General features: G+C 42.3%; 1 long non-coding RNA gene and 1 pseudogene across 3 annotated transcripts; one reads left to right on the top strand and one right to left on the bottom strand.

The window, feature by feature from the left end:
• Positions 1-26,185, bottom strand: LOC119732919. 3 transcript variants are annotated; one of them, XR_005271639.1, is made up of 5 exons: positions 26,130-26,185; positions 7,356-7,577; positions 3,875-4,029; positions 2,163-2,528; positions 1-868 (listed from the first exon to the last, which is right to left on the bottom strand). It is a non-coding gene; the product is annotated as an uncharacterized LOC119732919 (long non-coding RNA). The 3 variants fall into 3 exon arrangements; XR_005271637.1 differs by having other exon boundaries at positions 2-868; positions 3,875-4,001; XR_005271638.1 differs by lacking the exon at positions 26,130-26,185 and adding an exon at positions 10,054-10,099 and having other exon boundaries at positions 2-868; positions 3,875-4,001.
• Positions 19,708-24,213, top strand: LOC119732918 (annotated as a pseudogene).

Genomic DNA, 26,185 nt, shown 5'->3' with positions numbered 1-26,185 from the left:
GCCTTGCATTTTTTTTCAAAACAGGGCAAAATTTTTTTTATCACAAATTCAAAGCGGTAGTGGATTAGCCTTTCATTTTTATCAAAAAGGGACAAAAAGAATTATTTATCACATATTCGAACCGGTTCGTGGTTAGCCTTGAATTTTTATCATAAACTGGTCAAAAGTTAACTTTTCATCAGATATTCAAAACTGTAAAGGATTAGCCTCGCATTTTTATCAAAAAGGGGCAAAAACAAACTTAGTTTTTATGGTAGTTTTTATCAAAAAATAGCACGAACGTAAATTTTCATCAAAATTTCAATACGGTAAGGGTTAGCCTTGCATTTTTATAAAAATGGGGAAAGTTAAGTTTTTATCACAAATTCAATACGATAAGGGCTTACCATTTACTTTTTATCAAAACACGTTCAACTTATGCCTGTGCAAATCCGAAGGTAAAAGTGGCGAACAAGACATTGTTTAGACTTACCACTTAGACGACTTGCATGATGTCAGACTTCTTGGGTGTATTGTTTCAAAATGAATGTGTAAATTGCAAGTTTGCATCGACAGGTCTCGCATATGACCAAGAAAAATTACCGCAAATAAATGTTTAACTGGAAAATACAAGACTACCTAGTCGAGCCTTAAGCCAAACTGTTTACAAAATCAGTCACAAGTCATCACAAGTTAACTAAGAGTCATTCAGTCTCAAATCTATTCAACGTGACTGATCTGGTTACATCTCTGCCCAAAACAGCCAAGTCCAGTTCTGCCCTCTGCAAATCTTGGGTGTCGGCAAGCTCACCTTGGCCCCCTCTCCAAGTCTCTTGTCCAGTTTTTCACACTCCTTGTTGACAATGTGATCAACCTCATTCTCATCAATCTGAATGGAAAAAAAGTAACAAAAGTTTCATTTAAAACAACATTTTCTCTGTATCTCTGGTAACTGTGATTTTACAAAACTTGCCACAAATTTGTTTCCATGTGATACTTCAAATGCTTGGCACTGAAAGCTTAGTTCTTTATTTTTCTGCTCCTGTAGTTATCTTTGGTTCAAGTTAGGGCACATCTTAAAAGTTGAAATGTTCCAATTCCATAAGCTTCTTTTTGGAGCACTGTGTGTTCCCAATGTGTTCCCAACTGTGGCCTAATTACAGAAGTTATTTCTGCACCAGGCGATTTTGACTTTGACTCAACCATGTGTCCCGTCCGAAATTTCAAGTTAGAATGATTTGCTCTTCTTTTGACATTGACCTTCAATACTTTAAAACATAAATCAAATGGCCATTTGTGCTCGTTTTGTTTTGGCATGGTACAAAAACCTGGCTACACTTTTAAAACAATTTGGAACAGCGACTCAACTTCTAAGTGGCATTTGAAAGGACCATGGCACATCTTGATTTTAGACGTAAATCCACTCATGAGCTAGTATATAATATTTGAGCAGATTCGCTGATTAATTATGCAACACCTCTAGATTTGGACCAATCAGAGGGCACTTTCTATATCAGGCCTTCGGTCATTCACCAATTGTCGCATCATATACATGATTAAAAAAAAACCTCCAGACACAACATGGGATACGCTGTGAATTGAGCACACAAAGGCTGTGGTCAGGCACTCTGTGTTATGTTACGCGATACACCCCAAGCTTGTCTAGATTCTATAGATCTAGGCCCGGCCGTTGTTTTAGTATAAAACACTGCATCGGAATCAACCAATCACACTTGTACATGTTGTCAAGATTTCGGAATGAAATAACGTCCTGATTTAACGTTGACTCTGATTGACTAGCTCATGGCACTGCACACATTTGCATTCCTAGACGTTTGAATGGAGTTAGGGCTAGAACGGGTGATACTCAGACTACTCATGAGCTGAACCTAATGCAAACTGCTGCAAATCTACAGCAGGTTTGCCTGTCTGAGACATGAGGATAAAATCACGACTGTTGGATAAAAACTCAGTTTTGAGCCGCCATCTACACTTTTAGTGTAAAATTTGTTTGGACAAACATGGTCAGTGATTGGTAATTATCTGTTCAATGGTAATTTCACCTTAGTGAAATGAAAATCTAGTTGGGCTTACTGATTTTTGGGATGGCTTGACTCTTGTTCGCCAGTCGGAACTATGTGGATATAAATTGCCAAATAAACACAAGATGTGAGTAAACTTACTTGTTGAGTTCTCTGGGCATGTTTGCCCTTTCCAGCAACTGGCACAGCAATGGTTCCATGTTGCTAGACTCCAGCCCATCAAGCTTGACGTCGATACACAGCAGACTGTTCAAGATCTCCCTCCCTTCCAGAGCCTCAAACTCCGCCCCCTTCCCGAGCTCTCCCATGCCTAGAACAAAGAGTAGCCGCCGAAGAAGCGTAAGTAAGCACTGGAGTCATCATTGATGCATTGGACATCATGGATCGCTATCAGCGGGGCCGTTTTGGTGTCTAGTTGGGTGTCTTGGACGAAACGACTCAGGAGACGTTGGAGGATTTAGTGCGCCCTGCTGGGGAGAGGCTTGCGACGGACTCATGAGAGAAAAGCTGGGGAGAACCAAGAAGGAACACTCGGTGTCAGGTGGCTTGGAACTCTGCATTTGGATTTCTAATAAAGCAGTTTAACCCATTCATAAAGACATAAATGATTTCAAGTGAATCGATCTGGAGCAAAACATTACCTAAACATGGGCACAACAAGCCAATAACCTATAATGAAATTGAGTACAATCAAATCGTCTTTTACTGAATCAAATACGACTCTTCTGAAAAGCTATTTTAACAGGTTTTTAAAAATAATGTTAAAGGCGTATAGGATCATTTGCATTTAATCAGATCAGACTGGTTTTTAAACGTGTACATACCGGTACAAACATGTATACCGTACAAAATTTTCTTTTGCTGTAATTTTCATATATAGAAGGATTTGGGGGGTAAGTATTTAAAAGCAAGTATTTTAACACTGACCTATTTAAAGTTTTGTGTTCATAGATGCTGGGAAAACCAAGAAAAAAATGCTGTTCTTGTCTTGTAGTATGGTTTCCTCACCCTACTTCAGACAAAACAGAGCAATTTATAGGCGTCAGGGAATTGTACCGATAGGGTCAGGGAACCAGACTAGCTGGCTTAATTGCTCGCACTCACAGATGTGTAACCGATTGCAAACAAAATGTGTACTAACTATAATTGGCAAATTGGGGGCAGTATTGAAAACAGTCAGGTTTTTCCAATGATGGTCGGCCAACAATCATTGGAAATTGATACAAAAATTCCACTTTTCTGGAAAATGACAGCACACTAGGTGCCATGATTTCATAGGACACTTGAGACTATTATTCACTGAAATTTCATAATAATTTAGTAATTTTGTTTTTTGATGTTTGCAAATGTTGCATACCGCGGTATTAACTTTTACACCCCACAAAATAATTCCGTCTGTCTTGCTGTCATTTAGAAAACCGAGTAATGTAGGGGATTTCCAACGATCAGTCAATCGACTCATTTTTGAAGAAAGAGTTACAAACACACAAATTATGTTTCATGATCAAAAGGTTGAGCACTTTTTTTTTTTTTTTTTTTACTGTTTTCTAGGGGGGAAATGGTATCACTGAGCTGAAACTTCAATAGGTTAGGCATTCAACATTCTTCTTTTGATTTTGAATGGTCTTATTATTTGAAAACGAACAAAAGTCATGAATATCAAATGATCCTATATGCCTTTTAAAATAAAGATCTTCCCTTTTTTTACAATGACCTTTTTATTTTCTAAACGGACTTTCCTACAATGTAGGTGATATTATGCCCATTTGAAGTTTGTAAATTTAACAGAGATACAGCTTGTTAAATTTGTTGGTTATGCGTTCTTGAACTGCTACACAAATGGAATCACTTACTGTCTCGCATTCCCTTGATGATCAACAGGTCATCAGCTTGCCGTAAAGGACGTCAATGACTTCATCAACCCTCAGTCGCTGGACGATGACACGGTCCACCTCGGGGCTGGTCAGATCCTCACAATTCCTGTGAACATTGGCAGAAAAATCATCATCTATGGGAAAAATTACCAAGACAACAATTGTGCAAGAGAACTAGTTCCAAGCAAGATAAATCACATGGGAATGAAGCTGGTAACCGGCATCTGCTAAACAATGAACAAATTCTATTCTTTGCAGCGTTGTAACGAGACACTGAATGTTGTGACTTGAGTCGAGTCGAGTCATTTTAAGGAAGTGACTTGAGTCAAATCCAGTCGAGTGGAGTAACAGTGTGTGGTCGAATCGAGTCAAGTAGAATCTGTGCTCTAGTCAATTTAAAGCCGGCCTCAGGTCGACCTTGCGACTGACAAAGATCAGTTGACGACCGACTTTTCAGGATCAAGCTGTGCCTGAGCTATCACCGGCGGGAAGATTTCAGTCACCAATTTTTTGCGACCTGAGTGTAACTGCGACGATATTAACACGATAGGAATTAGTCGGGTCTAAAAAAAAATCAACAGTAGCAAGAGAAGAAAAATTTCAACTTCTATGATGACGTTGCGATCGTGTGCGCATCAAGATCATCCTTTCCAATTAGCCAATTAGCACACTACTCTGGCACTCCGCACGTTCTGCGCAACATCACGTAGTACGCAGCACACGTGCGTCAATCACCATATAAGGCGATTGTTTACCTACTCACGAGAGGATATTCCATACCATAGCTAGAGGGGTGTTTAGAAAAAAATTAAATAAAACTGTTCAACAAAATCATCGGAAATGTATAATTGTTTGACTTGTGCCGATTTTTTGACTCAAAGCTATTTGTGAATGGGAATACCACAAGTACATTTAAGACCGTATCAGGGGAATGCGCGCTGGTAATGGCTCGAGCCGAGCCAGCCAAACACATTTACTCCCTTATTGGTAAAGTCTGTCTATGACTGTCTATGCTGTGGAATCGTGGTGGATCGTCGCGTCAAGGTGACATGAGCAATTTTGAGCATGGTATACAAATATTGAGTGGCTCAGCGTGGAATGGGAGGAATATTATCGCAAGGTAAAATCTGGACTTTTCCATTTCACGAGGCGAAGCCGAGTGAACTGGAAAAGTCCAGATGTTACTGAGCGATAATATTCCTCCCATTTCACAATTTAAAGCCACTCAATATTTGTTTTATATAACTGACATATAGATCCTTGTCATTTGATATATTTGAACTTTTTTTGCAATAGAAAACTGAGGGAAAATGTATTTCTCTCTTCCAAATACCCCTTCACGAAAATGATTGAACCCAACGCTGTAGCGCTGGCTCTTTGGAACAATACGCGCTACGCGCAACGCTGAACGCGCACACCAGCATGCATTTGCACACAAATACCGCCTCATGATCCTAACTGTTGAATAGTATTTCCCACTCCCCATGGGCGGATAGTACTTTTTGAGCCGCGGCGTGAATGGGAGCAATAACGAATGTCACGTAATGTGAGTTCCACCAATCAAATGACTAGGATATATGTCAGTTATATAATTGCGATTATTTAATCGGGATGCCGCTTGTTCAAGAGAATCACACGATTTCTCAGTTTTGTGATCTGAGTATTATTTTTCTGCTTGATGCCGACGGTTCCGTCATGGCGCAAGCAAATCGCAGGTCGACCTGAGGCCGGCTTAAGTCAGTGATATTTGAACAACATCTAATAAATTACAGAATGGAAGAAAGAACACAAGGCACAAGTTTGTAATGAAAATCCAAAGACTTAAAAAACGCTGCATGGTACCCAATAGACAGTTTCTGCTGGACGTTTCTACCAAAGATCTGCGTACCAATTAACATGAAGTGAACTCCGGTTTCATCTCTGGTTTGGATTCAGGTCTGAAATATTTTTTACGCTGACAAATTGCAACATTTGAAACTGTTTCTGATTATATAGAAAATATCAAACAAAATTTGAAAACATAAATTTAGTTGGAGTTTCATCAAGGGCTTAGGAAATCGCCCGAAGCCGAAGATGAAACCAAGAATTGGGAAAACTCTGGTTTCGGGATAGTAATTTGTGCGCTACATTATAGTACACGAGTTGGGAGTCCGTGATAAGGCCAAAAGAAAAAAAGTAATTCTGCTTCCAATTACATGTCATTCGAAAATAGGGTAGGTACATGTGGGTAGGGACTTTTTTTTGCCAATATTTTTTGGTACGATCATATGGAGGAGTCTGCGTGTAGTCATGGGTTAAAGGCAGAGATTGATGGTTTTTGGTGTTTTTTTGTCATTTTTCCCATAACAAGATTAGGGTAGGGGCTGTCAGAATAGGGTAGATAGGGGGTTTCCCTACAAAAAAAAAATTCTGCTTCCGGTTGAAAGCAGAACTTTTTTTTTTTTGGCCTGAGGCGTATACATGTATTTGTACGCGATAAACGGCAACAACTCGACGGTAATGTGAATATAAAACTTTGTAATGTTCGCACAGTGTTAGGACTCAAGTTTTATTAACCTTCGACTCAAGTAAAGTCGAGTCTACTGATGAGAGACTCGAGTCCAGTCGAGTCAATTACCCATTGGGACCTGAGTCGAGTCAATTACATTGTAAATCATTGACTTGAGTCATTACAACTCTGATTCATTGTTCAGCAAAGTTGTGTGCTTCACAGCAACATGAAATATGTTCTTATTGAAGGGTTTAGAGGTGAAATGCCCCAAGTATGACATCACCCCAACTACATTGTATTGTTGGGACCACTGCCATATTTTGGGCTATAGTTGGGACGACTGCCATATTTTGGGCTATACTTTGGACCACTGCCATATTTTGGGCTATAGTTGGGACCACTGCCATAATTTGTAGTTGGGACCACTGCCATAATTTGGGCTACAGTTGGGACCACTGCTATAATCTGGGCTACTGTTGGAACCACTGCCATATTTTGGGCTACAGTTGGGACCACTGCCATATTTTGGGCTATAGTTGGGACCACTGCCATAATTTGGGCTACAGTTGGGACCACTACCATAATCTGGGCTACAGTTGGGACCACTGCCATATTTTGGGCTACAATTGGGACCACTGCCATATTTTGGGCTATAGTTGGGACCACTGCCATATTTTGGGCTATAGTTGGGACCACTGCCATAATTTGGGCTATAGTTGGGACCACTGCCATATTTTGGGCTATAGTTGGGACCACTGCCATATTTGGGCTATAGTTGGGACCACTGCCATATTTTGGGCTACATGTATAGTTGGGACCACTGCCATATTTTGGGCTATAGTTGGGACCACTGCCATATTTTGGGCTACAGTTGGGACCACTGCCATATTTTGGGCTATAGTTGGAACCTCTGCCATATTTTGGACTACAGTTGGGACCACTGCCATATTTTGGGTATAACAGGCTTACCGATGGTTTGATGGTGCTCAGTTTGTGGATTTTCGTCTTCGTTTTTGCCACCTTGCTCTACTTGTACAAGTTTGCGCTGCATCTGCAGGCACTTCAGCTTTTTCTCCAACTCGCTCATCTTACGGCCCAAGTCCACGCTGCATCATGACGGCCTTCAGCACCTCCACCAGGCTGAACTCCTCATGCAGGCCCAGGCTGCGGCCAGGGAACTGGCTTTGAAACCTAAAAAGAAAAATTAACATCTATTCAATTAATAAAGTGTCAATTTCATTTTCTTGAGCAACATTTTCAATTTCATAACGTTTATCCAAAAACTTATTACGTAGCTCCGCCAAGGAGGCTATGTTTGCACCGGCGTTAACCCTTACTCTCTGAGGGTAGTTTACTGCAAGTCAGTTGGTTATGCCAATGCCCTCCAGCTGCAGTTTATTGGCAGATAGTTTGTCTTAACAGTGAAGGCTCCAATTGGCAGGAGTTGGAGGCCCTGGGGGTGCCTGATACTGACCAGCTGGGGGCACTCACTTTGTTATCAGAGGACTCTCATTGTTCTCTGTGGCATGTATTGGAGTGCCTGTCCAGTTACCCTTGAAATGACATGGCAGATATTGGAGGGCCATGCAAAAAACATAGGAGATTTTCTTGAGGCACATATTGGCATGCGTTGGAGGGTCTAGTAGGGTAAGGGTTAATTGGTTTGTGATTTGGTTGGTTTGTTGGTTATGGACGGATTTTCATGAAAGTTTTTGCGGGAGTGGTCTTTGGTAAAGTACAAATCGATTGGATTTTGGAAGTGATCCAGATAGTCTACATGTTCATCTGGATGCAGGATTTTTTTTACAGATTTTTTTCACCCATCAGCTGGAAAACTTTCAACAGATCACCCTGCGTGACCCTCTTCTTGTGCGTGGCACTGACCCGGTGACCCTGTATCCCTTATCACCCACCTAATCTAACCACACAGGTCAATGGACTAGACCATTTTATACAATGGGGGAGTGGAAAGGTAGACCGACACAGGCATACATACATGTACACAAAATGTTTGAGTTAAAGGATTTGTTTTGGGTCTGCATGTAGGATTTTTTTAAAGGATTTTTCACCATAAATGCGAGTATTTCTTTCGGGTGAACTGACAATAAGGCGGGGAATTGTTTATCCTTGGTCATGTTGGTACATGTAGGTTTGCACACTCTGAGTGCTTTGCTTTAAATTGAATAAAAATACAAATAAGGAGATCCATTTTAGAGTGAGTACAAACAGAAGGAATAATTGATAAAATCACCATGTGAGTATACCGGTACATATGTCACAATATAACACAACAATGTTGCGACAAGAATTAAAAATTGGGATTTAAATCGGTGAATTAAATCAACGCGATTTAAATCAGACAACCCTAATAATAGGCATGTAAGGGGGTGTGATTCAAGTCAATTAACTATTCTAGCAGGCAGAGAATGAAACATATTTGGTACTCAATTGACAGAGAATTGACAAAGGAAACATAGGTGTGCGATATGTGTGTTCAATACGTAACAGTTTGACAAAGTTAAGTGAATCATTGTGTTAAGATTATGTGGTCCGCACTGGCGCAGCGCTGGCCGGCCACGCCCTTTGACTTCTGCCGGCCCACATTGCTACATGTACACCCACGTACATGTATCACCCCCTTTGTGATACACTGCGACACCAGTTTTGCCACTAAAAATATGAACCATGTATGTCGGATCAGAAAACCCCAAATTTTCCAGTGCATGGTGCCAGAAGGTGCTAATGAAGGTTGCATATTAAAATTCTGTATTTTTAAAGCAAAAAATCAAACAAACTACCTTGAATTTGGAGAGTTTTATTTCTTCGTATAAACTTTTTCTTCGACATAATTTACAAGTGTTGTGTTTGGTATTGCTGGAAAGAGCAAGATATTGTCTATAAAATTGACCTAAAGTATAAAGGTTAGGAAATACCAAGAATGATGACGCTTAAGGTTGATAATATTCATGATGGCAACGGGCAACATCGGCGGCTAATTGTCATAATTGTTACATGTATGCTCATTTTGATTGTCACTGATTGTGTAATTCTAGTTTGTTTGCACTTTGCACACATTTGCATTATCGAAATGACGTCTGAAAAATGCCTAACTTCTTTTCTATAGCTAGTATAAGAGGGTTCTAAAGCATAAATAAACTACAAAGTCTAAATATGAAAATCAAAACTTGACAAAGTTCTATGTTCGGGTACATGTTCCAAGTGTGGCCTATATTTACGGAGGTAGTACAGCAAATTGGCCACATTTGTGGGGCTGGCTATCACGGATGGTGCCGAAAAAAAGTGCTTTTTGTCAGATTGTTAGCCCCATAAATGCAGCTGAAATACTGGACTAACTCTGCACTACATGCATGACATGTGGCCTGGGGGTGGAATGGATGGTCCCATTGCTACAAATTGTAGGGAAGCCGAAAATCAATTCAGAACAAAATTATTTTGTCATTTAAAAATCACCCCACTTATCTGAGCTACAGAAGTGTGATCGCTTGCTTAACCCTCGTACTATTTAAGAGGTCACCAATGGTCAAAATGTTTGTATCTCACCTCCTGGCATACTGTGTACAAACCAATGGGGGTCTTGACCAATATGAATAACCAGGCTGACAATGCATGTTTCCATAGGAATAGCAAAAACCGTTGAATTCCGTACCTTCAGAGGACTGACGAATTACGACGGTTTTCCAAAAGAACTTACAGCAAAGACGCCAGTCTTTGCTGTAAGTTCGGCCAGTGATCGGTCTTGATGTGTAACATAAGGAGAATTCCTTTTCGTGAGAAACCGTCAAACAACAACCGACAGTTCTTTCGAGAATAAGGGAGCGCAAAGTAAACTCGCAGCCGCTGCACACGTGTGTCTGTCTAGGTTTCGTTCAATAGAAAGCGCGCCACATAAATAGTAGTCTCCACGTACAACGCGCATCATGACAAACTCGTTTTCGATCAACTACTCAATAAATACAACTATGTATTACATTGAAATTTCGCGCACTGAGTTTCCACGATGTGTTACATAAGGAGATTGAATATCATGTGAAAACATGAAACAACAAATATAATATGATCGCAACAATGTAGTGTTTTAAACGCGAAAAATCGACGTTGACTACCATTCGGATCGTATTTGTAGCGCTCATAATAGCTCCATTGTTCGACGGTTTCTTATGAAATTAAATCTCGTAATGTTGAACATTATGACAAATAAGTGTACGAAAATTCAATGTAATACTGCTAATACATCATGTTTTTCTTGAGTTGTTGTCCCCCAAAATGAGTTTGGTGGTGGAGATCGAGACCACTATTTATGTGGTGCGAGACTACGAGGGGTGCAGACCTGTAATTAAAGTGGCCCATCATTGCCTACGCGAGCCAAATCACAATTTGTGTACCCTCAAATATACTTTGCTATTAGAGCAATTATTGTGGGCCATGAACTTGAAAGTTTGTAGAACAGAAGAGCAGAAGCCGTGCACGTGACTGCACGCTTGTATTTCTGGATTTTTTTCTGCTATCAAATTCAAATCCGACTTTAATAATAACAATTAAAGGGAAAAGTCGAAAACTGTTGAAAAAAGGGGGAAAATGAAGACCAGGACAGGAATCGAACCACAAACCTCGATTCAGAAAAGAAAAAAGCTTTTCTGCTGTGAAATTCGAATCTCAATTAAACAATAGGGCCGCCTCACAGTTATAATAAGGGGGAACAATCGAAGAGTGTGCAAAAAAAAAGGAAAAAATGAGGACCAGGAGAGAACTCGAACCACGAACCTTAAGATGAGAACCCTACGCGTTTTGTCATAGTTTCTAACTTTGCGTGCATGACGTCATCATTATAAAATAATTGAAGTCTCCATAAAGTACACACAGGCACATGGAACTGAGATATTTTCTAACTTCATGCAATAATGAATTATTAATAAGTAAATTGATTCCTTTCAGCCAAGCCCGTTACAAGGTTTGTGGTTGAATCAATACATGAAAACCTTCGAATAATGGCGCGGTATCGATTATTGGTACAGTATACCTTAAGCCTGAAGTGATGGACAAAGGATTGACTTCGCAACATCCATACCGCGATAAACAAGTCACAATAAAAAATTGGCCGTTGCACACTTATTACTCTCCTGCGGGCCACAACGCGTTTATTCGCCCATGTGTGTAGCGACTGCGCGAGACGGTCAAGGAATTCGCGGAAACGCTTAAAAAGAAGCAACATTAATGTCCTTCAACTGACATGTGACACTTTATGCGAAGCAAGCAATGACTCCTCTTCATCTCTGTGTGGTGTGCCTAAGTGTGCCAAGATTTCTCCCCGATCCAACACCATCATTTCAGAGAATCAAGACTGTTTTCAACATCTAAAGGACCGCACTACGATATCTCGGGTAGCGGTCACTTGAACTGGCGGTGAATTGAACTAACTGAGAGATAAGTCCGTTGTTAATTAAACACTGCACACTAATCGCTGTTCTTTGTTTTCGCCACCCATCTTACGCCCGCCCACAATCAACGAGGTTTTAGTTGATGCTGGTAGTTACGAATGATAATTGTTGTGTTCGTACGTCAATAACACCCGATTAAGGAGAGACTGAGATTAGGGATACTTTTCTGGTTGCTTCGTATTGTATTCACGTTCCATGTCATGCCATAACACACTAGAGTACACACATTCTGGAATTTGTATCCTTGTGGAGACATTTCTTTGTTCTCGTGTAGTAAAGTTTCGAGTTTGAAATTGAAGTTTCAAAATGCTCTAATTTTAACCAGAATTAATTTCCTGGGCTGAAATTTGGACTAAATATCCCTTTTCTAAAACTCTTCCATTTGCGACACATCAACCCACCTTGGAAATTACTAGTTTTTGAGTAAAATCCATATATCTATTTCGTGAAATTCTTGTGGAGACGTATTCATCTATAGAAATGTTCTTGCGGAGACGTATACAATCTTTTGTTCCCTATTGTGTGCATGTCTCCTTAAGGTAGTAAATTCCAGCACACACGTACTAGAATGTACAGACGATTAACAAATGACGTCATACACTGGTTGCACTATAAATAGATCACTGCAGTCTGCATACACTACATCCTCTCCCCCCTTAATATGGAAGCTGTACACACACACACACAAATATCATTTTCAACCCTATGAAAATGTCCTCGACTGAAAATTCTGTCTATAAAAACAATGTCACACCTTACACAAAAAAATGCTAATCCTACAAACACTTGTTGCAAGAAAACCAAAGTTCAAAACAAAGAAAATCCTTTTTTCCATAATTAAATCCAAGTCCCTAGACAAGGTACATTGTAGCAATGGCTTTTTTCTCTTCCTGCCCTTAATTTGAATAAACGGAACTTCCCTTAGGATTTCCTTCTTGTTTGCTTGCTTGTTTGTTAGTTTTTTGGTTTTTTTTACACCCATGACATTCCAATACCGTACAATTTCAACTGCAACCTTTTTTGTTTGTTTCAAAACTGCAACTCTAAAAACTTGTTTAAACAACTTGAGTAACAAGATAAACATTAACACAACTGTAACAACTCAAAGTGCAGTACATGCACATTTTAACTCTCATGCCGGCCTCTGCGAACAACAGTTAGGTTATTCCATAGTCTCAATGAGTCTGTCTGGGGGTTTGCTGACCCTTGACGAACGACGTAGGGGTTTGGGTGAAGCACTGGAATCTGCGGTTACGGTCGGTGTCGCCGATTGTGAAGTCTGCTCACCACTTGTGATGTTTGAGGGTGGCGCGTGTGTACGTTCTGTCTGAGGAATTTGCGAGCCAACGACTGGAGCTGTCTCAGCGGTAGGGATAAACACCGGAATGGATGCTAGGTCAGACATATCAGTATCTTGGTGAGCTGAGGTGTGCATCCCATTCCTTGAGTTCTGAGAATGACTGGATGTAGACCGTTCTGCTCTTCTCATCTGATCCACGTGTCTTTTCCACACTCGACCATCCTGCAAAATTACCACATAAGACTTTGGGGCTGTGCGCTCTGCGACTGTGGCCAGCCACCAAGTCTCTTTGCAGCGGAAATCCTTAACCAACACATCCTCCCCCGCATAGAACTCGCGGAGTTGGGTCTGTTTGTCGTGGTGCAACTTTTGGTTGCTCTGCATGTTGACCACCTTGCGTTCAACGTCCGGGCGTAGCAAGGACAAACGAGTACGCAGTTCGCGTCCTAGGAACAAACTCGCAGGAGTACGACCGGTTGTTGCATGTGTCGTAGTGCGATATGTCAACAGGAAACTGTCGATACGTTGTTGCAAACTCCGAACACTCGATTTGCTTGAGCTGAGAGCGCGTTTGAAGGATTGAACCATTCGTTCTGCTGCACCATTACTTGCGGCGTGGTACGGTGCAACTCTTACGTGTTTTACGCCATTCACGTTGAGGAACCATTGGAACTCCTCACTTGTGAATTGCAGTCCATTGTCACTGACAAGTTGGTAGGGGATGCCATACCTGCTGAATAAGTCTTGCAGCACCGTGATGGTTGCATTCGCGGTGGTGCTACTCATGTGGAAGATCTCTGGCCATTTTGCGTATGCGTCAATGACGATCAGGAAATCGTGACCATTTTTCTGCGCGAAATCGATGTGAATTCTGTGCCACGAAGAGCTATGCCACACCCATGGCATTAGGGGTGCCACAGCTGGAAGGTGTCTAGTCTGTTGACAGCTAGCACAGAGACGAACAGTCTGTTCGATGTCGCGATCGATGTTAGGCCACCAAACGTAGCTTCGTGCAATTTCTTTCATCCTGACAATTCCTGGATGCGCATCATGTAACTCACCCAGAATGAACTTCTCGTACTTGTAGTGTATCACAACTCTTAATCCCCACAACAAACAGTCCTGTTCCGTGGATAGTTCGTGTCTGCGATTGAAGAAAGGTTTGAGGCGTTCGTCCCTTACCTCTGCTGGCCATCCACTTTTAGTGAACTCTAACACGCGCGAAAGCACAGGATCAGTTCTTGTAGCCTGTGAGATCTCCTTACTGGTTACTGGTAGGCTATCGAGGCGTTTGTCTTCGATGTTGTAGATAGCGTCTTCATCGTCCTCCTCCATTGTGGGTAATGGGAGATGTAAGAGCGCATCCGCGAGCACATTCTGCGAAGATGGAATGAACTGCAAGTTGTAGTCAAATGCGGACAACATTACAGCCCATTGCTGAAGACGTTGTGCTGCAAGGGTTGGAATCGACGTCTTGGGACCAAGGATGCGCTCCAATGGCTTTTGATCAGTCCGTATGGTAAATTTCCTTCCGTAGAGATATGTGCGGAAGCGTTTGAGACCGAACATGATTGCCAGGGCCTCCTTGTCCAGTTACGCGTAGCCCTTCTCATGTTTATTGAGTGAGCGTGAAGCATATGCTATAGGATGTCTGGAGCCGTCAGCGTACACATGCAGCATGACTGCTCCAAGTCCATATGGTGATGCGTCCGTTGCGAACTCGAGAGGGAGTGCTGGGTCGTAGTGAGCGAGAAGTTTGTCTGAACTGATGGCGTCCTTCACTGCCTCAAATGCCCTGGTACATTCATCCGTCCACTGCCAAGGACAATCCCCGAGCAGTTCGTTTAACGGATGGGCCATGGTCGACAGGTTGGGAAGGAACTGCGCTTGGAAGTTGACCATCCCCAACCATGAGCGAAGCTCTGTGACATTCTGTGGAACTGGAGCGTTGCGTATCGCGTCAACCTTGTCGTCGGTTGGCTGAATCCCTTTTGCAGAAATGCGACGTCCCATGTAGATTACGCTCTCCTGCATGAACCGACACTTTTCGGTCTTCAACCTGAGACCGTATTTCCGGAATCGCTGGAAAACGTTCTTTACGTTGCGGAGATGTTCCTCATCCGTCTTGCCTGTAACAAGCACATCATCCATGATTGCTTATGTGCTGTCCAGACCTGCTAGTACTTGTTCGATGAATCTCTGCCAGATTGCAGGACTCGATGAGATACTGAATGGTAAGCGTGTATACCGATACAGTCCCTTGTGCGTGTTAATCGTGACGTATTCTTGGGATTTGTCGTCGAGCAACATTTGCTGATATGCGCATTTCAAGTCGATTTTGGAGAATTTCTCCCCACCGGCTAGCTTGCTGAATACTTCCTCCGAAGTAGGTATGGGGTACTGATCGGTGTGGATTGATTTGTTTACAGTGTTTTTGTAATCCCCACACAGGCGTACCGTACCATCTGTTTTGGGTACACACACCAGGGGTGTCGCCCACTCGCTGAAATCAACTGGGTAAATGATTGTCTCTTGCTCCATTCTGGCGAGTTCCTTTTCGACTGCGGGGCGAAGAGCCAATGGCACTGTGCGAGCCTTGTGGAAAACTGGAATAGCGTCTTCCTTGACGTGCAGTGTTGCCTTAACTCCACGTACTGTGCCTAACTCTGGCTGAAAAATGTCCTTATATTCACTTTTCAACTCGGCGATTGGGTCAGAATTCACACCGTATTGACCCTGAGAAAACAGATTAGGCCAGTCCAGCTTGAGAACTGTCAACCACTCCCTGCCCAACAAGGGTGGTGCGTACTTGTCTGCATGGACGATGATTAGCGGTAACGTTGCTTTCTGGTCGCCGTACTGAACCTCGACAACCAGTTGGCCCAAAATTCGCAATTGGGCACCCGCGTAAGCGTGTAGGACACGATTCACCGGTTGCATTGGAATGTGAATAGTCTGACTGGCTCATGATTGATGCAGCGGCACCTGTGTCAAGTTCCATTTGTATGGGAATGTTCGCGATCTTGACAGGAACCTTGATAGTTGAAGTACGGCTGTACGTATCGGCTGTCGTGTCTCCTGACGTATCCGCTTTTGAATTATCGAAAGTCGTAACCGTAAAAAACCGAGTCGACGAATGTACTGTCATCGCGATATGCGTCATCAGTGGGATCGTAAAGTTCGCGGGGGTTTTCGTCGTCTCCCACATAGCGAACGCGTCCTTTGGGCTTGGTTCGCTGTTGGGGCGTGTATTTCGTGGTTGGTGGTGCAGGGCCTGATTTACTATCAGACTTGCACTCTGACTGCAAATGTCCCACTTTCTTGCACTTGTAGCATGTGGCACTCTTGTATCGGCAATCATCGCGATTGTGATTGTTCAGTCCAAAGCAGTCACAATGCTTCCTTGGTTGCGATGACCTTGGCTTTTGCCATTTTTGATTACGCTTGTAGTGAGAAGGCACCCTATTCACTGGTTTAGTCTCCACGGTGCCCATGTCTCTCACATTCTTTGCAGCAGCCTCCTCTGCGAGAGCGAGATCCAGAGTTTGTTGGAAATTGTAGTTGCGAGTGAGCAGCTTCTTTTGGATGCTCTCAGACTGCAGCCCACACGTAAACTCTCCTGCAGTTGATCCCCCGCAAAGTCACAATATACAGCCATTTTCTTCAAATGAGCAACGTATTCACAGATCGATTGTCCTGGCATTTGTCTAGCATTATGAAATCGAAATCTCTCTGCGACTGCCAGTCTCTTGGGTCTGTAGTGTCCCCGTAACAGTTTACACAAATCCTCGAATGACTTTTCCTTGGGTTGTTGCGAAAAACACAAGTCTTTAAGTGTCTTATATGCCGTGAAACCAATGCTGCTCAACAAAATAGCCTTGCGTTTGACAGCGTTTGCCTCTGTCTCCGCAATGTCCACAGCAATGAAATACTGATCAAGTCTCTCCAAATATGTATCAATATCACCGTCCACTGGGTTAAATTCCTCGAACACAGTTCTCTGAAAAGTCGCCATTATCGTTTATCGTAAAACGTATCGTTACTATGCGTCGTCAACCATGCATGGACCAATGGCGATGTACATGTACGTTGTACTGTACCGCGCATCGTGTGTGCAAAAGTTATCACCGTACGTGTCGAGAAAACTTTGCAAAAAGTTTGTGAAAACTCAGGGTCGTTTCACACAATGTATAGTCCGTAGATAATCCTGTGCGTAACCCGTGTGTTCAAGGTTCATCCTCGTCGCCACTGTTGTGTTCGTACGTCAATAATACCCGATTAAGGAGAGACTGAGATTAGGGATACTTTTCTGGTTGCTTCGTATTGTATTCACGTTCCATGTCATGCCATAACACACTAGAGTACACACGTACTAGAATGTACAGACGATTAACAAATGACGTCATACACTGGTTGCACTATAAATAGATCACTGCAGTCTGCATACACAACATAATAGTTGGATATCTACAAGGTTGCTAGTAGCTGTAAAACGCCGCCATTAACAATTGCTCTCACATGGATGTCAAAAGTACTTTTGAGGTAAGATAAGATACAATTTTTACGAGTTAAGAAAGATTCTGTCACGTCAAGTAACATTATCCCATTTTTCTGAAATATGATAATGTTTTAAGTTTGTTCCCCGAAAACTTCGCCGAACTGTATATTTTCGAACAGTCAAGTTATCCCTTTCCTTTTTTGGGGCAATATTTGGTCTGAACCCTCTCAGTCAGTCGTTGATGTTGTAAAATCAAACGCTACCGGAGACCGAAGGCCCCTTTAAAAAGAATTCCCCGAAATTTCCCACCTGACAAGGAACTAAAAGAAACGACCGGTGTTGTAAATAAACACCCAAACTGATGAATGAGTATCGTGAGGTTGATATTTCCTCAGTTCCCTCTGATAATGTGAGTCAGAGGTCCCAATCGGGCAGAGGTATAACCATGAATTATCGAGAACTGTATTCTATAATGGTGTAGCCTGTGCCGCAAGGTATAATGCGCTGGGAAATGTGTAATATTTGCATCATATCTTGAAATACATGGGAGGAAATTCGCTGTGTAAAAAAAAATTAATAAGTTAAGGCCCCCAAAAAAGTCTCCGGTTTCTGGTATGGAGCTTGCCCAAAAAGTGGTGCGACAACTCGTTTTTTGTTTTTCTTTACCTGTTTTTTTTTTTTGCTTCAAATGTCGGCTGATGACTGCAAATGGTGCCCGACTAAACTTAGTGCAAATATTATGGGAGACCAGAGAGGCCACATACATTGTAAAGCTTATTCTCGATCATAACCCCATCTAAAAATACGTTAAAATTGTGCAGCAGCAGGATTCCAGTCAAACCAGTGAGTTTGGTGGTTTTGAGACATCATCTTTCATTGAAAAAAAAAACCTTTTTCATTTTGCCGACGCGCATGGCTACGGCGACGCGCGCGCATACCAGAAACCGAAGACTTTTTTTTTGGCCTTAGCGCGCAAGTCCTAATTTGTGAAATATCTGTATACAGATTTTTATCCGTTAAATTGGGTATAATATCAATTGAGATTTCTGTGGCTTTTCTGAGCATGTGCTGACTTTCGGTAGATACATATGTTTTTAACTTATTCGCAAAAAAAGATCAAATTTCGGGAAACGACATGTGTATGAGACGTGGAGTGAAAACATTTCTTTTGTTGGTGTTCTGTATGTTGTTTTTCCTGGCTACGGAGTTCACTGTTGGGTGTTGCTGCTCAATAAGTTGTAAGGACATTAATAATAATAGGCACGTGGTTCAGCTATTCTCCCCGCGTTTGGTGTATTTCCATGGGTTCTTGGCGGGAGGTTGGTGGACGGACATCAATAAGTCAGCTAATCGACGGGTTCGTTGCTCGCAAGCGCATAAGCCCATTGTGACACAGGGTTTTCTTCAATGGAAGTTGTACTCCAGGCCCGTTGTCGCGTTCTGCTTCATGTCTTTGCAATTATTTTTTTTGCTCAAGGATACTCGTGGCACGGTGTATCCGTAATGCCAACGAGTGACTGGTTCTTCACATTGAAAAAGGGCCATCAAAGTGAGGAACAGTGTAACTTTTATTTTAGAAACCGCCCACCCGGAAAAATCTTATTGTGTATTACGAAAGCGAAGGAAGGTTTCTCGTGTTTATTAGGCAACAAATTAATATTAAATGGCACAATTAATGTGTTTGTGTTTCAATTTCTGGGTTGGCTGCTGCCTTTGAAAACACGGATCCCTGTAGCTAAGTGTATTTGTCGATAACAATTACATTGTGTCCATTCGCAGGCGAAACCTTACGACTTGAAGTCAAGTCGGTAATTTGGCCGGGTTTTGGTCGCCTGTGGACAGCTGAATGTCACTCACCGTGCATGGCCGCTGTCAGTGATTGGCAGGTCTGCTACCAATGCGATAGTGTTATCGTCCTTGCGTTGAATTAAAGTGATACTAAGGCTTAAATAATAATAACATTAAACATTTGTTTTGATTGCAGGACACTGACATCATCAGATTATGCAGCAGCATTATCAATGAGATACAAAACTTCACTTAACGGATAAGCAGTGAGTCAGATCAACAAAGGATACTTGTACAGAAGTTGTATTCTTCTATACAAGCTGTTTTCCTTTGAATTGTTAAACGGAAGGTCGTCACCATGACTGGCGGACCGGGCAGCACCAAGCGCCACTACCGTCGGCTGCTGGACTAGCTCAAAGCCCGCTCCAGCCGCATCTTTGTCAAGGCCCAGATGCAGAACCGCACGCAGGAGCAGAGACTGAAGAAAGTGGTCAACGTCCTGGAGAAAGATCGGGACCTCTGCATCCGCAAGTCTCATGAGGGGATCTGGCGAGTGTCGTCTAAGGAGTGCCCCATGCCGCGGCTGGCCAAGCCCGAGGGGATGCCATCATACCTGGCCCGTCCCCGCGCCACGACTCTCCCCACCCCAGCTGAACTAGCCACCCTGCTTCCTAAGAAGAGAGTCAGGGGACAACAGCACTTTGCATCTCACGCTGAATCGGTGGCCACCAGCAAACCCCCTCCCAGAGAATACACCAAAGGCCTTTTCACACTATCTCCGTTTCGAACCGTGCTGAAACCTACCCGGATCCAACCCGGTTCAGCCCGAGTATTTTTCGACACGGATCGGAGAGACGCGACGTTCACACTGTCCTTTACGGGAACGGCCGCTACGTGAACCGTGTAACGTTCAATCCGGCTACGGCCCACGTGTATTCACACTACAAATTCTCGACACGGATCGCATTCGGCACAGGGCGCTGCGATGATTTTCTCAATCCCATAATGCATTGCGACGCACGCGGCTGCTGCGCGCACGAGGCTTACAGACAGGCCGGTGTTCAGCGTGAATTTACTACTCTGTGAAATACGGACTCATTGGTAGTATTGCGCATGCCTATTAGGAGAAGGACCTGTCACGTGAAAGGGTTTGGCCAATAATAAGAGAGTAAAGGAATCCGATTTGGGAGTCCGATTTTTGTACGACACCAGCGCAGCTGTGTGCAATATTTCCAAAATGGCTCCGGTCATTTCGTTAGACGATTCGTTCTATTTAGCATTAGAAATGTACTTTTTTGGGGTACATTTTGCAGACCTAATACAAGCCCAGACTCGGTAAAGGATGCTCCATACACCGATACATTATTGGATGATAATTAGGGAGCAATTGTTTCGTGATCGGTGTTGTGACGGCGATAGTGGTGGAGGGAAATATTATGCACGGCGTGTCAGATTTTCGGTAAAATGTCGGCCTCAACTCAACACGGATCGGCCGTGAGTGACTCAACCCCGGGCGGTTCACACTGTCATTTTCGACACGGTTCAGGCCGAAAAATGCAATTTCGATCCGGGTTGAGATTTTCAACCCTGGTCCCTCACAGGGTTGATTTCGATCCGGCTAGAGCACGCTACCCGGATCGGAACCGGGTTGAAATGTTAGAAGTGGGAAAGGGTTGAAAAAAATCTCGGGGTTGGAACCGGTTCCAACCCGGAGATTTTGGACAGTGTGAAAAGGCCTCAAGATGTCCAAGAGAAGACTGTCCTCGATGAGATCAGATCAGGTCCAGATATATCACTATCGGAAGGTGATGGAGGAATTTGAGGAGGCAGTGGAGGTCTTTCCAGAAGGCAATGGGACAGAAGAGCATGCGACTGCTGCGGGTGGCACCGGAGAGAAGATGGAGACACCGACGCAGGGAGACAGGACTGATGGGAAGTGGGCAACACCGGTGAGTAGGACAAAGAGCGTTATCAGCGAGGCAAGCAAAGCCCTGGCAGACAATGAGAGCACGGCAGCGGCTGAGGAATCGGTGAGAATGGTCATGAAGAAGCTCGGCGTACGTCCTCAATCCAGCCCGATGTCTTACTCCCGAAGACCGCGGCCAAAGAAAAGACGCCCTCAGACGAGTGTCGGTACCTGCGCCACCATTGCCGAGCAACAACTGGACTCCAATAGCAAGGTGCTGCGAACCAACTACCTGGACATGTACAAAGCACAGCTGAAGAACCACGTCCGTCGCATGACTTCAAAAGGTGAAATGCCAGCGCCGTCTATATGCATTGATGACATGTCACCACACCACGGCCACCGTGATGAGCGACCCAAGTCGGGTCTTGACATGAGCGTCCTCTCGCAGGCGTCCACTCCCACCAAGGCCCCTTTGCTGGCCCACAGTAAGTTTTCCTCGCCAGCCTTTTCACCCGAGTCACGTGGGATCAGCAACAATCCTGGTGCCAAGATAGAAAGGCAGTCCACCCTCATGCAACAGACAGCCTCGTCCACATCACGCTCAACACCGAGACGTCAAATGCGCAGGGTCAGCACGCAGATCATGCATGCCACCACCTTCGACACGCTACAAGATGAGGTGCAGAAAATGCAAAGCTACCGCAAGTTCCGGCGGGAGTCTCTGCAGATGGACGATGTCGCCAACCTTCAGGACTTGGAGGACGGAGAACTGTTTGAAGAGATGAAACACTGTCGGTACATCAGGTGGGCCAAAGCAGACGAAGCTTTAATCGAGGAATCCAGTGAGAACGAACCCTTACAACACCAACTTGCGCTTCTGACCCTGAAGTACGTCCCTCAGGGCCAATCAAAGAAAAGTCAGAACGAAAACACATAACCAGACGATTTATACTTCACACAGTTAATTAATTGGCAGTGTTTTAATTGGATTAAAATTTATTGGATTAAACATCAAATGTTTAATATTAAAAGAACACTTCTAGTCTTCTACTACATGTATGTTATGAATTTAGTTAGACACGGTTTTTGTTTAAATAACCATATCTAGCCGAGTTATGTTCCTTTGCTCAGACAATCTACATGTACACAAAATATCTTTCGATTATTATGATCAAATAATAATATAAATGAAAGCAATATGTATTTTGTTTTGCAAACAACTAGGCCTATAAAGCCTTTTTATTCGAACTTATTTCAGCAGAATGTGTAGTTTGTGTGGATAGAAAAATTCATTCAAATACTTTTGACTTACAGTCGTTAAAGGTTGCACATGTGCATGTTTCAAACTGTACAATCTGATCTGCAAATTATTAGTGTCAAGAAAATCATTTAGTTCAAAATACTCAATTCGCAAAATACCCTTAAATCCTTGACTTGCATTGACGTATTGGATTAAACTTTCAGTAGTACCAATACGATTTCATAGGTTATAACAAATATGGGTAAACTTTTTCTGAGGTGCAGGTCTTACTGCACGTATTGTTTTAATGATTGTGCACTTTCATCTGGAATGTGCCATTTTAGAATCCAAAGACACGTTGTCCACTTGACATGCTTAGAAAGTAAGTTTCACATTCCACAGCCATCTTGAAAACAGCGCCACAATGTGACTTACTAAAGCCAGTCGAGGGGAACAAATTTGTAAAAGAGATACCGGTAGGTCACTGCCACATTGCAATTTCTGCTTGATATACCGACTTTTTAATGCCAATTTTAGAGCCTGCACTGTAACATAAAGACTAACAACTTACACGAGGATGTCAAGACACAAATACGGATCAAAATTTATGTATTCTTGGCCTACAGATTCCAACCCCCCCCCTTTTTTTGGTAGCCGAAAACTTCTTACTACATTGTAGTTCTTACTTTTTATTTTATATAATTTTTCCCCAATCCTGGGATTTGTAGAGACGCCTTTTCAAATCCAACTTAAATTTAACAAAAACGGTTTATTTTGACTTCCCATACATGTACCGGTATGTGTGACTGCGAATACTTGTATTCAGTTTTGTTCACGTTTATGTGTGATAGTGTTGGATTCAGCTACATGTACAACACTTATATACTGTACATGTAGGCCATGTATCCCGAGTGACTGGTGATGTTTTTTGCAGTCAGTTCACAAGTAACTGGTTGAAAATTGAATATTTTTTTTAAATGCATCACTACATCAAGTCCAGAACTTTGGTCTGACCAGAGACCCACAACCTGGAAAGTTAAGCGCAAGATGTAAAGGGTAACTCTGGTGACACTATTTGTTTGCAATTATTTTTGGTGCTACTGTAATTGGCGATTTGGTCGCTGTTGGATCCGGTTGAAATAAATAAATAAATAAATAATCTGAGTAGACAATTTGATCAAATTTGAGTGCATTTTACGTTTTGAACTTAAGCCACCTTTGAGAATATGATTGAAAAGTACAAGGCCCTACATGCCCTAGGTGCATGTATATCTAGGGTGATTACAAAGATTACGTGCACAAACAGTAGATTGTCCCTTTTTTGACAACTTTTGAGAGCCCTAGTTGGAGAGACGCATTGCGTGAATGTACTGGTACGCGCCCTTTCGTGTAATTATGTCATCATGCCAATGTTTGTATTGGACATTCCTAACTAAATATTTGCATAATTTATATAACTGTAGCAAAATGCTTCCGTCTTCAAGTTAAATTTATTATCATTGTACTTCCGGTTACACTGGAAGTAAAGGTCAAATGGTATGTGCCCTGGACATGCTGGAACAAAATATTGCCAGTAGCAATGTCTGAAACAACAAAAAACTAGAAATGTGTTTGTGGACAAACACTGAGCTGTTTCGACCGTTTTATTAATGACTGCCGTAAAGGAGTTTCATCCAGGTCGAATGAACATGTACATGTACATGCGTATTATATACAAAAAGTGTCTATCCTACGTCCCTGACAATGCATGAACATAAAATCTGTCAAAGTTAGCCGGAAATCGGCTAAAACGGTCACTGTGGACAGGATTTGACCTCAGCAACACGTGCGCTGCGCGCGGGCTGACTGACTACGATATGTACAACGTACGTGCATGTACATGTACATGTACATTGTGGACTGTGCATGTTTTAAAGCAGAGTTATTGTCAACCTGAAGTTTTAAGCGTGCGCAGGGCATGTCCGAGTTTGCTTATTGCCTCGAAGCTTTGAAATATTTTAGACCTACCCTTACATAGACAATTAAAGTAGAAATTAATATAAAAACTGCCATGGTTGATTTTTCAGGATTTTTTTTAAGGAAAAAGGGTCTTTTCATTATAACTTCCGGTCTGATGACGTCATACACCACTTCGCACACGTCTTAAGTGGGTCAAGGTCATCATATACACCAATATTTAGGCGATTCCGACAAACTTCGCCACAGACATCTATTCAAAATACATTTTTGAAAATGTTCAACCTGTCGCTAGAGGGCGCTCGAAGATTGCATGACGTCATCGGTAGATGATTTGAAGAATACTATCAGCCAAGAGACTAACACAGTTAAAAGCAAGTTCATATCTATTACCACTTTTAAATAATAAGCCACTTTCGGTTTTGGCCTTTTTCGACCGGAAGCAAGGGTCACGTGATTTTACGCACACTGAATGAAATAAAGTCCTCAACCTACTCTACCACTTGCCGGCAACAGAATGCTGCGGACGCGTACGGTTGATTTCTTATGCATTTTTAAATATTAAAAGTGTCACAATTTAATTGCCTATAAATAAACACCGGATGACGTCATCATGACGTCATCATTACACAATGTTGTTTGAATTAGGGTCATTGCTTGGACAAAGATTGGTGTAAATGAATTACTGGCAAAGTGTCGAAAATGCCCTCTGAAAATTGACATTTTTTTTTAAATTTCTGTGTACAAAGTCTATGGGAAAAATTAAATATTCAAAATTCTATAATAAATCACGTGATGACGTCAGCATGACGAAAAGTTTCGGCGCACATCTTCAGATGGTGGTCTAAGTGTGTGCCAGGTTTGAAGTCGATCGGATTTGAAAAAAAGCCAAAAGTGACTTGTAGAACGAAAACACGTGTTATCCTATGAGAAAAAAGTCTGAAAAATAAAAGAGAAAAAAAAAAATAACAGAAACAAGAGCTGTTTCTGTGTGTACACCGAAACAGCTAATGAGACTGTTCCATTATAAAGTTACATGTGTATAGCCTAATTAAAAGTTCCATTATAAAGTTATAGCCTAATTAAAAGTAAGCTTGTACCGGTAATTTGATACCAGGTGATGTCATGATGACATCACATTTTCTTTTACATCTTCGGACCAGGGTTCAAATTCCATCTACATGTAGGTTTTATCGTCATCACGTGAACTGTTTGGAAAAGATGTGGTTCGTTTTGATTTTGAGGCTTCTGTCTGTAATTTAAATTCACCCAACTTTGACCTTCCAGTAGACCCGGAAGTAAAGGTCGAGCGAGTTCACGTAGGAGAAAACCCGTAAAGAATTATTGTCCAGCAAAAAAAACCCCAAAGAATAATTATTACCATTTCAAAAAGGTGATCGGGTCGTACCCGATCAAAAAGTCCCCAAAACATTCAGTGTGATGAATCCTGCTTTTGACAGATTTTCCACTTTTTTCTGTCTTAGTTTTATTGTGTTGAGCATAAAAATCGGGCAAGAAAGATCTTTTGCTGTTACTCCCTCAACCGTTTTAAAGTACAGTTAGAGCATTTTCTCTTCAAATATGAAAAAGTCTTACTTTGCAGTACTTCGAGTCTGTTCCATCCCTGTGAAGCACCAGCAAGGTAGTGATTG

This window comes from Patiria miniata, unplaced genomic scaffold (assembly GCF_015706575.1).
Source record: "Patiria miniata isolate m_02_andy unplaced genomic scaffold, ASM1570657v1 HiC_scaffold_25, whole genome shotgun sequence".
NCBI classification, from domain to species: Eukaryota; Metazoa; Echinodermata; class Asteroidea; order Valvatida; family Asterinidae; genus Patiria; species Patiria miniata.
Note: the sequence above shows the minus strand (reverse complement) of the source record. Positions and strands in the feature narration are given on the sequence as shown.